Here is an 18,190-nt window from a genome sequence, read left to right as displayed (position 1 = left end):
CAGGCCCTAATATCTTAGGGGATAAATTAGCCCTACCTATGCCTCATCCATGCAAAATTCAGATTTAGAACTGATCAACTTTCAATAGATAATCATACCTCTGGAGTAAAATCACTGGTGGATTAACCTAAAATTGTGCACAAAAATAAAATAAATAAATAACATTTGATCTACGGGGTGGAAAAATGAATAAGTTCTTGACCCCCTTCAGAGAAAGACAATGCAAATGAGATGTTTTGGACAAACCTAAATACAGAACCTACCAAATAATAGTTGCTAATAATATTTTTACTCGTGTGAGTTTATATTATATAGAGTAGCCAGAAATACCTCTAGTTATTTTTCATTTGGTGGTGGAAGAGACTACATTAAAATATTTTACCCTAAATTTATGTTTCTTTTATGTCCAACTATTTGAAAATTTCTGGTACCCTAGAAATTTTTGCAAGTATTATAACCAGTTTCAAAGAGAATTCCCTGGTGGTCCAGTGGTTAGGATTCCACACTTCTATTGCAGGGGGCACAGGTTCAATCCCTGGTTGGGGAACTAAGATCCCTCAAGCCACGGGGCATGGCCAAAAAATTAAAAAAAAAAAAAAACAAAGAAATAGTTTATATACTATACATTCTCTTATATACACAATGAAAGAGCTTCTAATGCCGATATTTTCTGAGAAAGTGTCTGTGGGGTGCAGTTGAGAACATGAAATAATACAGGGCATGATCCATATTCTCATTCCCTAACAGTTCAGTGTAATTTGAAACAACCTTTTAAAATCACATTGGTGATTAGGTAATTTTCCTCTCCAGCTATCCAATTTTTCTGAAGCTGATCCCTTGAATTGAGTGCATTAATATTAAAGTTTGCAAAATAGCAACCTTGAAAAAAATGTATGCTCTGACTTTCCCCCTTTCGGAAGTGACTTCACCAGTGGCTGCAGCCATCGGATGCTCAATCAGCTGAATAACAATGGTGATAATTAATATTTATGGAGCACTTGTCATAGCCAACACTGTGCTGAGCACTTTACATACATTACTTCATTTAATTTCTACAGCAACTATGAGACAGATATTATTCTCTCCATTCTAGAGATGAGGGAACAGACACTCGGAAAGTTTAAGTAAACTACAAAAGTCCCATAGTTGACAAACAGTATAATCGGGATTCAAAGCCAAGCAGTCTGACCCAAGAGCTCACACTCTTACCTTCTTGGCTAGTTCTTTTCTTAAGTGGATAGTTTAATTCAACTATTTAACAGGCACAGGCAAAATTCTAGAAGATAATGGATTTTTTTTTAACTAGACCAACCATCCTGACATTATGATGATAAAAACACTACAGCCTGAACTCCCAAGAACTAAACTGATTATTTCTTATTGTCAATTGTTCAATATGATTTAATTCTTAGTGAGTGCAGATGAAACCTTTCTGGACATGAGGTGGGAGTCCAGACAGCCTCATAACAATGGCACCAGCTTCACAGATGTACTCTAAAACAGCTACAGCTTTTAATCTTCAAAGTAAATATTGATTGACTTGGTGTTTTTTCTCTAACTTTTGAAAAAGCTTTAAAAAGAGAATAAAAGGGTGAGCTAAACTGAGAACATGATCAAGGAGGAGAGGATCAAGAAGAAAAGGAAAAAAATATCACCACTATTCTGTGCTTCTCAGCTCTAAATTTTTCCAACAAACTAATCTACTCTGATATCTACTTGAATAACTCCACTTGACTTGGGTGATTTCTCAGGGAAACTGATAGGCATAGAACTGGGAATATCCTTTTTTTCCACGCAACAATCTGCATTGTCTTCTTTTTTTTTTCTTTTTTTTTTTTTTTTTTTTTTTGCGGTACGCGGGCCTCTCTCGTTGCGGAGCACAGGCTCCGGACGCACAGGGTCAGCGGCCATGGCTCACAGGCCCAGCCGCTCCGCGGCATGTGGGATCTTCCCAGACCGGGGCACGAACCCGTGTCCCCTGCATCGGCAGGCGGACTCTCAACCACTGCGCCACCGGGGAAGCCCTGCATTGTCTTCTTGAAGACTTCTTTTGTGGTCCTTATTAAACACTAGCAAGGGATGCACGTAAAAAGTTCACTGGAATTCAATGCAGCTCCTCATTTATACTCTGTCAATAGTCCATTCGGGCTGCTATAACAAATCCCACAGACTGGTGCCTTATCAAAAACATAAATGTATTTCTCACAGTCCTGGAGGCTGGAAGTCCCAGATGAGGGCACCAGGATTGTTGGGTTCTGGTGAGGGCCCTCTTCCAGATTACAAACTGACATCTTCTCCTTGTGTCCTCACATGGTGGAAGGGGCAAGCTAGCTCTCTGGAGCCACTTTTATAAGGGCATTAATTTCATTCATGAGAGCAGAACCACCATGACCTGACCCCAAACACCCCACATCCTAATGTCATTATATTTCAACATGTAAATTTGGGGGAGACACAAACATTCAGACCATAGTACTTTCCTAGATAGGTATAATCTCTCTCTCTCGCTCTCTCTCTCTCTCATACACACACACACCCAAAATGACCTTTATTTACTTCACAACTACATACACACCTCAGAACATAAGAGCTTTATGATTCCGATATTTAGTCATTTCTAAATGCTCTCATCAAAGATTTATTGGGTATCTGTTGTGTCCCAGACACTCTGAATAACACCAAGTATACAAGATGAATAATCTATAGTTCCTACTGGATTTTAAAGGATCTTTAGTTGAGAAGACAAACATAAAAGAGATACCTTTTTTGAGCATTTAGATGCCAAGCTAAGTGATTTCCATTTATTCTCTTGCTTGGTCATCACAGGAGCCTCATGATAAAAGTACTATTATTTTTTCCACATGCCAGTTAGGTAACTGAAGCTTAGATAAGCACGTAATTTACATAGGATCACAGTGACAGAACTACTGCTACTATAATTAGTAGGAATATACATATACGGTATTTACAATGTACCAAGAATTGTTCTAAGCACCTTACATAGATTAGCTTATTTACTCATCACCTTCCTTTAATCAATGAGGCAACAGCAGCAAAGAGATGTTAAATTCTCCAAAGTTACCCAACTACAAAGTGGTAGAGGCAGGATGCAAACCCCAGCATTATAACACCAGTTGTTCTTAATAACTCACAGACTCAATCTGACCATCCCAAACCCACACTCATAATCACCATGACACTGGAAAACAACGTATGGTGTCCCCGATTATGACAGTATGCCAATCTTCCTGGTCAGAAAACTGATGAAAGAAGAGGAGTTAAGGACAATGGTTTATTTCAACAGGTTAAACTTCTTTCAGAATATTTTCTGGTCTCAATCTGTAAACTGTAGTTAGAAGCTATAAAATTAATCAGTGAAACAGGGCTCCATTAAAGTGCCATTACATGGCTCAGTTTGCCACCTGTTTTTCCTATTTATAACAAAGGAGTAAGTAATAGTCATTTACTGCATAAGAGTGCTTTCCAACTTTACGTAGGAAAAATAAAGCTCCATGAGAGAAAAATTAGGTCCATCTTTACTCATCATCTTGTTTAAAAAAACTGAGCACAGGGCTTTCCTGGTGGTGCAGTGGTTGAGAGTCCGCCTGCCGATGCAGGGGACACAGGTTCGTGCCCCGGTCCGGGAAGATCCCACATGCCGCGGAGCGGCTGGGCCTGCGAGCCATGGCCGCTGAGCCTGCGCATCCGGAGCCTGTGCTCCGCAACGGGAGAGGCCACAACAGTGAGAGGTCTGTGTACCGCAAAAAAAAACAAAAAACAAAACACTGAGCACAGTGATTGGCATGTAGTAGTCACTCAATAAATTTTTATTGGATAAATGTTGAGGAAACGCATCTGAATAATCACTTGGGAGTATTTCCAGGGCTGGGACTAGGCAAAGGCAAGTGAGACACCCATTTGAGTGCAAAATTTAAGGGGGCATCGAAAAACCTTTTGGAACCTTTTGCCTCAGGCTCCGAGATGGATCAGCATGGCACTGATACTGGTCCTATCTTTATATAAATATTTGATATTTTCTTCATATGGATTATTTTGCATTTATTTTGTTTCTGCCCTGATTACACACATTCTGACTATACACAAACTCAATAAAGGCAATATAAGGCAAGAATATGAAGAAATGGCTCAGGCATGGATCCTATCTTCCTGAACTCACAGGGAAATAGATGATTTTATCTGTGTACCACTTTATAGTACAAAGTAGAAACTGATACGTCATAAGAAAATCATGCCTATATTTCTATAAGCTTTGAAGCAAAAGAGTTAGAGTTCTAACGTCCAGTTGGAATAGGAGATTTTTTTATATCTAAATCCTGATTAAACCGATTTCTTTTCTATAATAAATCTAGAAAAGGCTAAATGCCATCCCTACAAATAAAACCAATGAAACTTCTGATGTTGGAATATGGGGAACAGTTAATTTAAAGCCTTGTGCCTGAGTCCCATCTTATAAAACTTGGGGTTGAATCTAGCTGTAATTTACTGAGATTTTCAAAAAATCTAACTGCAATCAACATTTTCTCAAGAATTAAGCAAGGGTGTTTTACTGGTAAATTAAGCTAACCTGGGTTCCAAACTCAGTTCTACATTTTGGCTGCTTTGTCTTGGGCTCATCACTAAACCTCTCGACCCTTAGTCTTCTCCAATGTAAAATGAGAGGTAATAATATTTATTTCATGGGGATGTTATGAGAATTAAATGAAACAATTCATATAAAGTGCCTGGCGCATGGTAGTTATTGAGGCAGCGCCCCCAAGGGTTTAATTAAAGCTTTGGCTCTCTGCCTCTCAGTGAACAAAAAACTTTGAGTGTCATAATTAATGGAGGAAGTCCAAAAAAACAGAATGTCAAAACCACGCGCAGGATACAGATGAATGAGCTGGCATCCTTTCCAAACTCCTAAGCTGGAGTCTTTTCCTCCTAAATTTAGACTTTGCTGACTATTTGAAAAGTGACACGAGGCTGCCATCTCGTGGTTGAATGAATGAAAGCCAAACTCTTTGTATTTCAGAACCAGAGCTATGAATCCTTCCAAAAGGTACCCCTATTTTTAAAAACACTCCCTCGCCACAAGACTTGATTGGCAGTAAAGTGCCAACTTCCTTAAGCATAGCAACAAAGCTACTGACACAAACCCCTTCTTTGAGTTCTCTCCAACTTGGTGCCCCACCTTCCGGCCAAGGTCTTGCTAGTCTTATCCCTATCCAGCCCGTCAAAACCTGCTGTTAGCCACCTACCACACTGGAAAGAATCTGACTCATTTACAGTGCTATTTTATTTTTTAAAATTCCTAATGCAGGGTCACTCCATGGGAGATTTGCATTTTAGTTCTGATTTAGTTTGGATTTTGTTTTATTTTGCGTTTCATCTTATTCTGTTCAGTTAAGGACACAATTGCTTAGGCAGTGTCTCTCACACCTTGGTGTACATCAGAATCACCCTGAGGGCTCTATAAATCACAGAATATTGGCCCCTACACTTTCTGGAAGCATGGATTTCTAACAATTTCCCAGATGTTGTGATGTTGCTGGTCCGGGGACCACACTCTGGTCTCCAATTTCCACGACAGAATTTCATAACAGGATACAGCTGATGAGGGAGAGAATTTTTAAAGGAGCACCTCTGCAGACTGTTCCTGTGCTATCTCCTTTATTTCTGAAATCCATCCCTCCTCTCCATCCCTGCTGCCATCTCTGTACTTGAGGTGACCACCACCTCTCTCCTCCACTCCTACAACAGCCTCTTTAGTTTTGTCCGTCTCCAACAGATTCTCCGTACATAGATTGAAGCAGTCAAAAGTATGTCACCATCAAGCCCCATCAAAAGCTTCCAATGGACCTTAGGACCCAATTCAAACATCTTTTAAGACCCTTTATAATCTAGCCCCTGCTTCATGTCCAGCCCACTTGTAGCCAATTCTGCACCTCACTCATTGTGCTCGTTCTAGCCCAATGGTTCTCAAAGTATGGTCCCCAGACCAGCAGCAGCAGCATTACCTGGGAGCTTGTTAGAAACGCAAATTTTCCAGCCTTCCCAGCCCTACTGAATTAGAAACTTTTGGGAGTAAGGCCCAGCTACCTGTGCTTAACAAGCTTCCAGGTGATTTTGATGCAGCCGAAGTTTAAGAACCACTGCCTGGCCATTCTCAGCCATTTCTCAAGCATGCTACACCTTCCCTCTCATTGCCACCATTGTCACATGCCTCTCCCAGAACGCTCCAGCCCTACGCCTTCGCCATCATAACTCCTCGGTGTTCCTCAGGTCTCAGAATTCAGGTCGCTTCTTCCCAAAGAATTTCCCTGCCCACCCATGTAGGTTCTGGGCTCATGTTAGGAACTTCACAGCATCCGGCACGTCATTCAGCACTCAAGCCATTACCATAATACAAGTTGAGTGTCCACATGTTCCAGTCCCAGTCTGGGTACCAACTGCTTTATTATATGTACACTGTATCTCAAATGCCGAGGGTAGGACCTGGCTAAGAACAGCTATTCAGTGTTTGTTGAATGAATAAGCATCACATGAGTAAGCATCACATGAACAGTTGCCCTCTCCACTTGGCTCCATATCTAAGACATAAAACAGGTGAGTAGGGCTTCCCTGGTGGTGCAGTGGTAAAGAATCCGCCTGCCAATGCAGGGGACACAGGTTCGAGCCCTGGTCTGGGAAGATCCCACATGCCACGGAGCAACTAAACTGAAGCCCATGTGACTAGAGCCCACGCTCTGCAACAAGAGAAGCCACCGCAATAAGCCTACGCACCACAACGAAGAGTAGCCCCTGCTCTCCGCAACCAGAGAAAATCCTGCGTGCAGCAATGAAGACCCAACGCAGCCAAAAATAAATTAAATAAATAAAAATTTTAAAAAAACAGGTGAGTAAAATGTTTTCTAGTTCAGAGAAGGTAACGGGCCTTGGTAGGAGCTCACTGATTTCACAATGGATTGTGAGCCGCTCTGGTCTGAATAACATAATTGCTGTTGTAAGTCCGCCTTAGAATGACAAAGTGACATGAGCAATGCTTTAAGTTCAACAAGCACACTGAGGTCTTACAATATGTCAGGCACTGTGCTAGGAACGCCAAGTCTAAGGAGCTCCTAATCTCCCACGTGAAACAGGCACACAATTAGAATAGTGCCACAGAATCACAGAGCAGGGGGAAACGGTGTGGACTGATTAGGAAAGACTTGAGTGAGAAAAGTGAGTTAGGCTGCTGTAATGAGTTCAACAATAGTCCCCAAAGATATGCCCAAGTCCTAGTCCCCAGTGTCTGTGACTGTGATAGCATTTGGAAAAAGGGTCTTTGCAGATGTAATTAAGTTACAGATCTTGCAATCTTCCTGGATTTAGATTCAATGACTGGTGTCCATATAAAAGAGAGAAAAGGGAGATTTGAGAAGAGGAAAAATAAGGAGAAGCCCATGTGAAGATGGAGGCGGAGACCGGAGTGATAAGGCCAGGAAGGCCAAAGATTGCCAGCCACCCCCAGAGCTGGGAGAGAGGTATGGAACTGAATCCCCCTCAGAGCCTCCAGAAGGAACCAATCCTGCCAGCACCTTGATTTTGGACTTCCGGCCTCCAGAACTGTGAAAGAAAAAATTTCTGTTGTTTTAAGCCACCAAGTTTGTGCTTTGTTATGGCAGCCTTAGGAAACCAATACAGCCTTGAAGGATGCGTTAAAAGTAAGCCGTTAGGGTTCCCTGGTGGCGCACTGGTTGAGAGTCCGCCTGCCGATGCAGGGGACACAGGTTCGTGCCCCGGTCCGGGAAGATCGCACATGCCACGGAGCGGCTGGGCCCGTGAGCCATGGCTGCTGAGCCTGCGCGTCCGGAGCCTGTGCTCCGCAACGGGAGAGGCCACAACAGTGAGAGGCCCATGTCCAGCAAAAAAAAAAAAAAAGTAAGCTGTTAGATAAAGAAAACAGAACAAAGGAAAGAAAGGAACAACGTATAAGCTCATGAGAGTATCATGTGTTCCAAGGACAGGAAGAGATCTGATGAGGGAACACCGAGCGAAATAAGTCAATTCAAAAGGTAGACGGCCGCCAGGTTGAGAGGGGCTGAGAACCTCATGCTGTGTTAGAAACTGGAGTCGTACTGAGAGGTATCTGGATATTGTTATGGCCATCAAACTCAGAAATAAGGGAATTATCTTGGCTATTATCCTTGCTCTTACCCAGATATAGAAAAGGAAAGGAACACTTTAGTACCAGCCAGAGCCTTGGACCCAATCTCCAGACAGAAATCTAAGAATCAATTTGTACCATATGGAAGCTTTCCTTCTCCTAAGCCTCAGACCAAAACAGACTCAGAGACCAGCTCTCCCTCTGTCCCCTGCCCCCACCTCCAGTGCTCTTTACCCCCATGTTGCAGTAAAAGCAAACCGTTAAAAGGTAAACTGAGGCACGTTAAAATTTTTTTTTTTTCAAGAATTTACTTGAGCACACGTCCATTCAAATCAGGCAGCACCAAACCAGAAACTGTTAGGAGCACCTGACAGGAGCAGGGGGAGAGGTTTTTACAGAGACGCCATAGAAGCAAAACAAGGAAATCATTACCTTGGCTGTAACTGAAGTGACTGCCTTATTTGGGAAAGCCTAGTTGCTGTTTGTGATCGGTTGCTCATAAGTTCCAACTTCTTGGATTCAAGTGCATTGACTTTGACTTAGGGTTTGGTTTGCTTTGCTTCCTTAAGCTGCCAAGGCATTAAAGTCACCCCAGTCTAATGGCCTTCTCATTTAATTACTTCAACAAAACCAGGCCTGCACTCTGCAGCATCACTGGAAATGAAGCTAGTGAGTCCCAGAAAGATCATGTTTACCCCTCAGTGCCTGGCACTGAGGCCCCCTGAGCCATTGTTCTGGGACCAGCTTCAAAGTACAAGAGAGAGGACATGTGGGAATGACCACACCCACTCCCCCACATGTCACTGCCCTTCTCAAACTCCACACAGGTTGCCTGTTGTAAATTTTACACTTATAAAAATACATATATACAGGGACTTCCCTGGCGGTCCAACGGTTAAGACTCCATGCTTCCAATGCAGGGGGCACAGGTCTGATCCCTGGTCAGGGAACTAAGATCCCACATGCCACAGCGCAGAAAAAAAAAAAAAAATATATATATATATATATATATATATATATATGTGTGTGTGTGTGTGTGTGTGTGTGTGTGTGTATACATGCACATATACATACACACACATATATACATATTTATAAAGCAAATGCAATTTGCATTAATAAAATTCTTTATTATTTCCTATTCATTGAAGGAACTTTTTTCTTTTTACCTAACATCACAGTCACTTCATAACTAGCATGTACTGTGGTATCTATACAGTTGAATTCTAGGCTTTTGAACATGTTCAGCTGTTAGTAAGATATTCTCTCCTTTAATAGATCCTGTAAACTAGTTAACTGTGAAATGCTGTTTGCTCATACCATGTCTGCATAGGTAACTGTGCAAAATAAGCTATTTCAAATGAAAACAAGATAGACAACTATATTTTTCAGCCACAGAAGACGTCTGCAGTCTACTTACTTTGAAATGCATGATTTGCCTCAGCCGAGGTTAATTTTACTTTGACGATGTTCTTAGCCTCCAGGCCAAACGCCCACATCATCCTACCCTCAGAAATTCCACTCACACTACACCCAAGGTCCCAGAGCTTACCAGTCTGGATTTGATCCATTTCCCAGACCAAGCTGTGTGGTATTCAGACACCCCTGATCCTCCTTCATCTGTGAGACCAGCCAGCAGAACACAGAAGCACTTGTTCAGCACAAGACCTCAGAGGCAAGAGAAGTGGGTCCTCTCTGGGCCAGTTTCTAAAATTATAATGTAGAACCAAACTAAAATGGAGTCACTTATGTCAGGGACAAAATGGAGACAGTCAATGCAGGCACAGAAAGGGAAAAAAAACAACCTCACCTAACGGAAACTTACAACTCTTCTCAGAGATCAGCAGAGGACGCCACCTAATCCCCAAATGTCAAGTCTGTTCACAGTATTTCTGGACTTCCTCGTTCCCGTGACCCAGCTACCCTGATCCAAATAAGGAAGAAGGCCACTAGGCAACCAGTCAGCTGGAAAAGCCAAATAACTAGTGCCACATTTACCCCATAAAAATCCCTTAGTCTGTGAGCAACTCAGAACTCATTGCTCATGTAAGCCTTGAGTTTCCCAGCTTCAGGTTGAAACCCTTACAATAAATTCATCTTCCTGCTTTGTTTTATCCAGTACTCTGAGTTTGGTTTTGTTTGTTGTGGTACGTGTGCCTTTCACTGCTGTGGCCTCTCCCGTTGCGGAGCACAGGCTTCGGACGCGCAGGCTCAGCAGCCATGGCTCACGGGCCCAGCCGCTCCGCGGCATGTGGGATCTTCCCGGACCGGGGCACGAACCCATGTCCCCTGCATTGGCAGGCAGACACTCAACCACTGCGCCACCAGGGAAGCCCCTCTGAGTTTGTTTTTTTTTTGATAATAGCCTGGTGGCTGGTCCAATACAGGGGGAGAGCATGTGGTTGCCCCATACTGGTCTGTATCATCTAGATTCATCTTGCTCTGACTCCTCTTCCAATTGTGCCGTTTAAATTTCTTTCATTTCTACTTCCTCATCACTATAATGTCCCCCTGAAGTTCGGAACGTCTAGGGGCCAACATACTGAAACTGTCATAGCAATAAATAGTCTCCATAGTCTTTTCAGTAAAAAAAGATCAACTCTGTTTTAGGCCCCCAACAAGTCTTTGAAAACATCCTAGTTTCATATTAATTTATGTCAGGCCATAGTGAGTCAGTGGGACAATATTTCAAACATATATAGTATATGTGACACCTAATTCACCAACTCGAGTGTGTAAGAAATCTCACATTTATTTTTCTTTAACCCAATTCCATCATTATTTCCTTCTCTAGAGTTACATGGAAATCTGGGGAGCTTACAAGTATTGTACTTAAGAAATCAACAAAATTCATCTACTCTTCGGTCCACTGTGATTCCTGCCATTATCCTCATGTCTGATTTTGCAGGACCCCTTGAAATGGACGGTTCCACTGCCACCATGTCCACAGAGCACAAGGGACCTCCCTTAGCCAGTAGCCCCAGAATTCAGCTTCCTGGGCCCACCATGGGCAGTTCCTTCCGAGGTTTTGCCACTCTCTAGATGGGGGCTAGGGCTGCAGCCAAGGTTCCATCACGTCATACTGCTGCTGTATCCTGGCCTCTTACCCTCTGGAAGTGGGGCAAGTGCTTCCTTAGTCATGCAGCTACAATCCCTCTCATGCAATCTGATGTCTGCCTTTGCTGGATCTCTGTGCTGCCCTAGAAGGAATGGGCAAAAGTACCCACCTGCCTGCTACTTCTGTCTCTGTGAATTTTCTCCAGTGGATACTGCAGTCTCAGGTCTGATGTGTGTGCTCTCTGGTTATTTGCCTTTGTTTGGCCATCACACACCCCATGCCAGAAAACCAGACGATGAATCTCTAGAGTGAAAATCACTTTATTCTTTCATGTCGGTTTTTTATTATGATACTTCAAAGCCATGCAAAAGGACTGACAGCATTTTGGACTTCGTTTAAAGTGACAGTGTGGATACATGTGTTAACTGCCACTCCTTTCTGACACCCACTGAAAAAACAGTAAAAGAAATGAAAACAGTGTAATTCCAAAATACAAAGAGAATGGGAGCAGAGACAATGAAGAAGTTAACATGTTTTTGAAAGATGAGAAGTAATTAGCACAACGGTAACTGATTTACCAGAGCTGAGAAAGCATAAACCAGGACTGCAGGAAAGAGCTTCCCCCTCCCACCGTTCCTGCCGCCAAAAAAAGAAAACCTACTCAGTCAAAAAAAGAAAGAGAAGGGAAAGTGGAGGGGAGGGGAGAGAGAGAAGCACCACAGGAATTAAAGGCTCCAGGTATCTCAGAAGACAGAGTGAAATACTGGTGATCATTTGAAACTCTGTAAAAGGAGCAGTAAACCACCCAGTTCCCCATCCCCACGTCACAGCCAGGTAATTGCTTCTCCGAGACCACCATGGACACTGCTGGGCTCATTTTCTAAAGACACTGAGGCAGAGAGATCTTGGGCTCTGGAACACGAGGCACTGAGGAGAGGGGGTGGGGCACCTTGCTGAAAACAAGTGGATTTCCCTACCTCACTCCCCAAACACTGTCAGCTGAACTTATTTTCTTTTAATTCTGCAGACAAACTATTAGAGGATCCCTTGGTGGAGAAAATGAATGCTCCCCAAGAAGCTCTATAGACAATAATTTTTGAAATAATTTTGTGAATATATCTCCCAGTTGTCTTATCACTAATATAGCAGAGGTCATTATACCCAATCATCTAGACAGAATTGACATTTTGGACCCTATAATTCTTTGTTGTGGGATCTGTCCTGTACTTTATAGGATGTTTTAGCAGCACCCCTGGACTCTAGCCAGTAAAAGGCATAGATCTTTGGCAGTGGTAACAATCACAAACATCTCCAGATGTAGGCAAATGTCCCCTAGAGGGCAAAATCACGCCCAGATGAGAACCTCTGCCCTCCATTCTAAAAGTGTGGTTGTAAATGCAAGAAAAAGTAGTTAAAATGTTAAGGGCTTTTATCTCTAGTAAACAGAAGTGAGGGATGGGAAGAAGTGGGGCAGGGATTTGAGTCACATCATAGATACGAAAATAGCTGTTACTATTAGTGCTAAGAAGACATAAGTGATAATTGCCAAATGCTGAAGACAAATGATGTAAAAAACTTAAAAGAGAAAAAGCTATTTTTCTTTTGAGAACTGGGAATATCTTCATTGAAGAAGCTGTGTTTGAAAACGATCTTAAAGGGCCATAACAATTGAGAAGGGAGGAGCTAAGAAGGTGGGAGACATTTCAGGCAGAGGAATTTATGTTTAGGTGAGATAGGATACAAAAGCCAGGGAGAACAGAATCAATGTTACTGGAGTAGTTATAGGGAAACAAGGGAAAGAGTTCAGTTTCTTCAGCTAGAGGCAGAGGGCTGCACTGTTAGATGCAGTGCATGTTATGTCATGTCAAACTCTACTATTCCAGCAATTGCTGTAATCCTCAAATATTTTAAGAGGAGGATGTCAACCCAGTGTTTGGGATTAGGAGGTGTCTGTGGGGTACTAGTCTTGTAGGGAGAATTAATGTATTAATATCCAGGTTTTTAGGAAACTACCAAGAGGAAGAGTATTGATTTAGGATGTCCTCATTATCTGAGGATAAATAATAACAAGAAAATTACATCGACTTAAAAAGAGAATATCATTTCATAGCAAATAATGAGAAAATTTTTATAAGGATATTCATAATGAGAAGAGAAACCAAAGATTATGAAATAATTTTATCACACATTTAAAAATTATTTTATAATTACAATTAACTTCTAACACAACAAACAAAAACTGTATTAAGGGTAGACTTTGTTTTATTTTTGGCATGATTCTTTTGATAAAGTTTTCTGAGAGTAATATGTCAGTCTTTCATATTCAATTTTCAGATTTTTTTGTAAAATGTTCCAGAGCTTCATCAGTTTTCCCAAGGGCCTCTCCTTATCCTTTGATATTCAAATCATTCCCTTCTGAATCATCTATCCTGTCATCATCCTTTTTACAAGGTTTGCAACTGCATTTTGTAATCCATTTGTGTCCTATTTACATTATATATTCTGCTTGACAAAGATGTTGACCTGATGGGTGGGCTAGACACAAGTGCTAATGAGTGAAAGAATCTTTGAGATGAGACTAATTTCATAAGTGTTTAGTTCATTAGTGAGTATGTTCATATTATAATCCACTACTGCAACTGTGGGGTAACTTTCTTAAGCACTTGTTTAACAAGAACTCTCTGTACCTACCACAATAATCTTGAGCTTACATATGAAATAAAGGCTCTGTTGTCCAGGGAATGATAAAGGAGGGTTACTCAAATATTCTGGTTAACTGATAGCATTTGGGTTTCCTTAACTTTTAACCCACAATTCAAGGGAGTAAATAGGGAGGGACAACACCACCAGTAACAGCATGTGACCAAGAGAATGAAGCAACGGTGTTTTTCTTCTCAAATCAGAATAATACTAACTGTAGCAATTCAATATTCACTTAATGCTTAATTCCTGTGAGTGTCAAAATTTGGTACCAGTAAGTAGACTGAAGTTTGCATAAAAATATCAATTATATCTATCTGTAGAACTGTCTGTTTAGCAAAGTGACAAACAATAAAATTTGGAGTAGTTCTCCCCCACCCCAGTCATGAGTAACTTTCTCAACAGGCACATACTGACCATGGAAATAATCAGACCTGGTTACACAAATGTAAATCACTTAGACTTTAAGTTCAAAATCAGCATGAATAATGGCACTGACCATATTCTAGCAACACAGTGACTCTTTCTCCATAGAATTCTAAATGGCCTTCAAATCCAATGTCTTTTTTTGACCTTCCTTGATATATTACTTTGTTCAACATTCATCTTTCATACTGTCTAAACTTTACTAATTTTATAATTAGGTGGTTTCGGAGTTTTATAAAAGAACCCACACTGATAACACCCTGACCGTTTCGGATGGCAATATATTTCTGTACAAGTTTAAGTAGAATGATAAAAAAATCTTATTAGAACATTCCCTTCAAATCCTGAGATTAGTGAGTTTGCAAAAATAAATTCTACTTTGCAAGACTTTCCATGGAAAGCTTGGCTCATTTAAGCCTTAGAAAAGTTCATGGTTCCCTTTCAGAACTGAAGAATATGTGATTGCCTACCTAATGTTATTGAAAGAGCTGCCTAAATATCTCTGCCAGAGGTGTGCTTTATTGCCTGAAATTCCCACTCTGACAATCATTTCTTTAGATTTTGACCTTGCCTTTTTAAAATCTGTGTATTACCACTGAGAGGTGCAGAGATTATATTTTTCAAAATAGCCACAGCCATATTTCCAGTTTTACATGCTCTTCCAGAACCTGGCAGCTCTCCATCAAGAAGTGGAACCTATTTTCCCTGTCCTTGAATTGGGCTAGGCTACCTGACCAATATAGAAGAGCAGAAGGAAAGAAGCATGACTTCTAAAACTAGCTCAGACAAGACAATATGGCTTCTGCCTGCTCTTAACTCTCTCTGTCTCTGTCTCTGTCTCTAAGTGATCACCCTTGGAACCCTGTCTCCATGCTGTGAGGAAGCCCAGCGGCCACATGAAAAGGTCACATGTAAGCATTCTGACCACAGCCAAAGCTGAAGTCTCAGAGAGCATTAAGGACACACGTCTGAGTGAGTGAGTGAGTGAGTGAGTGACCCTTCAGAGAATTCCAGCCACCAGACTCCAACCCACTCTAGCCAGCACTGGCTAAGTGTAGATTTGTTAGTAAGTAAATGACATCATTATTTTACATCACTTAGCTTGGAGAGGTTTTTATGTACCCATAGATAACCAATAGGAGTAACACATTAATACTGGTACAGGTTAACTTTTCAGAGTAGCTAGCCATTTTGTAGTAGATATAAAAACCGTGAGGGGGACTTCCCTGGTGGTACGGTGGTTGGGAGTCTGCCTGCCAATGCAGGGGACATGGGTTCTATCCCTGCTCAGGGAGGATCCCACATGCTGTGGAATAACTGGGCCTGTGAGCCACAACTACTGAGCCTGCGCTCTATAGCCCGTGAGCCACAACTACTGAGCCCACGTGCCACAACTACTGAAGCCCACACGCCTAGAGCCTGTGCTCCGTGGCAAGAGAGGCCACTGCAGTGAGGGGCCCGCACACCACAGGGAAGAGTGGCTCCCGCTTGCCACAGCTGGAGAGAGCCCATGCGCAGCAGTGCGGACCCAACGCAGCCATAAATAAATAAATAAATAAATAAATTTATAAAAACCATGCGGGATTACAACATGAAGAGAAAAAGGAAGAAGAGAGATACTGCATCTAAGGCAAGATTTTTTTTCTGCTTATGTCGAGTAGGCTAAAACTATAAAACTCTTAGAAGAAAATACAAGGGGAAAGTTTCATGACATTATATTTAGCAATAATTTCTTGGATATGAAACCAAAAGCATGGGCAACAAAAGAAAAAATCAGACTGCATCAACATGAGAAACTATTGTGCATCAAAGCTCACTACCATCAGAGTGAAAAGGCAACCCACAGAAAGGGAGAAAATATTTGCAAATCATATATATGATAAGGGGTTAATATCCATAATATATAAAAAAGACCCACAACTCAACGACAACAAAAAAAACCTGATTAAAAGATGGACAAAGGACTGGACATTTCTCCAAAGAAGATATATAAATAGTCAATAACAACATGAAAAGGCACAACATCCCTGTGAAATGGGTGTTATTGTTTTTACACAGAAGATGGAATGGATTCTCAGACAAGTTAATAATGTTCCCAAGGTCACACAGCTAGAGCTATCCTAAATCCAAAGAGGTCTTAAGCACTAGATTATACTCTACTAAGAAGAGCTTCTTGAGGTCCAGGATTACGGATATACTTTGCTTCTGTATGCCCAGACCTAGGTCTTGGAAGACACCTAGTAAACAACAGTTGAATTAAAAAAAGAATAAAAAGAACATGAAAAGATGCTTAATGTCACTAATCATTAGGGAAATGCAAGTCAAGACCACAGAAATACCACTTCTTACCCATTAAGAATGGCTCTTATAAAAAAAAAAAAAAGACGAAAAGAAAATAGCAAGTATTGGCAAGTATGTGGAGAAATTAGAACTATTGTGTGCTATTGGTAAGAACGTAGAATAGTGCAACCATTATACAAAATAGTATGGCAATTCTTCAAAAAATTAAAAGCCGAGGGCTTCCCTGGTGGCACAGTGGTTGAGAGTCCGCCTGCCAATGCAGGAGACACGGATTCGTGCCCCGGTCCGGGAGGATCCCACATGCCGCGGAGCGGCTGGGCCCCTGAGCCATGGCAGCCTGCACATCCGGAGCCTGTGCTCCACAATGGGAGAGGCCACAACAGTGAGAGGCCTGCGTACCGCAAAAAAAAAAAAAAAAAGAAAGAAAAAAAAAAAGTCGAATTACCAACAATCCCACTTCAATATAAACAAAAAGACTTGAAAGCAGAGTCTCAAAGAAATATTTATACACCAACGTTCATAGCAGCACTATTCACAAAAGCCAAAAGATGGAAACAACCCAAATATCTACTGACATATAAATGGATAAAGAAATATGGTATATACATACAAAGGACTACTACTTACTCTTACAAAGGAAAGAAATTCTGACACATGCTACAACATGAATGATCCTTGAGGACATTATGCTAAGCGAAAGAAGCCAGTCACAAAAAGACAAATACTGTATGGTTCCATTTACACAAAACACTTAGAATAGTCAAATTTATAGCCAAAAAGTAGTATGGTGGTTGCCAGGAGCTGGGGAAGAGGGTACGGGGAGTTATTGCTGGGTACAGAGTTTCAGTTTGGGAAGATGAAAAAGTTCTGGAGCTGGATGGTGGTGATGGTTGCACAACAATGTAAATGTACTTAACGCCACTGAACTGTACACTTAAAAATTGTTAAAATGTAAATTTTATCTTATGTATATACTACCACAATAAAAAAAATTGGGCAAAGGCTTTGAACATTTTTCCAAATAAGATATTAAAATGACCAATAAGCAAATGAAAAGATGCGCAACATCGTTAGTTAACAGGTAAAAGCAAATCAAAACTATGAAATACTTACTAGGATGGCAATCATCAAAACAACAGATAATAACAAGTGTTGACAAGGATGTGGAGAAATTGGAACCCTTACCTATTGCTGGTGGGAATGTACAGTGGTGCGGCTACTTTAGAAAACAGTTTGGCAGTTACTCAGAATGTTAAATATAGAGCTACCATATGACCATCAATTCCACTGCTAGGTAAATACCCAACAGAAATGAAAGTATATGTCCATACAAAAACATACCAAAAGTATATGTCCATGTGCATGAATGCAGCATTATTCATAATTGCCAAAAATAGAAACAACCCTGTTATGTGTCCCCTTAAAATTCGTATGCTGAAGCCCTAACGCTCAATGTGATGGGATTTGGAGGTGGGAGTCTCTGGGAGGTAATCAGGTTTGCATGATGCCATGAGAGTGGGGCCCACTTAATGGGATTAGAGAGTTCTCTCTCTACTTCC

This window comes from Leucopleurus acutus, assembly GCF_964270905.1.
Source record: "Leucopleurus acutus genome assembly, chromosome: 3".
NCBI lineage: Eukaryota > Metazoa > Chordata > Mammalia > Artiodactyla > Delphinidae > Leucopleurus > Leucopleurus acutus.
The sequence above is the reverse complement of the archived record's forward strand: the minus strand, read 5'-3'. Positions refer to the sequence as shown.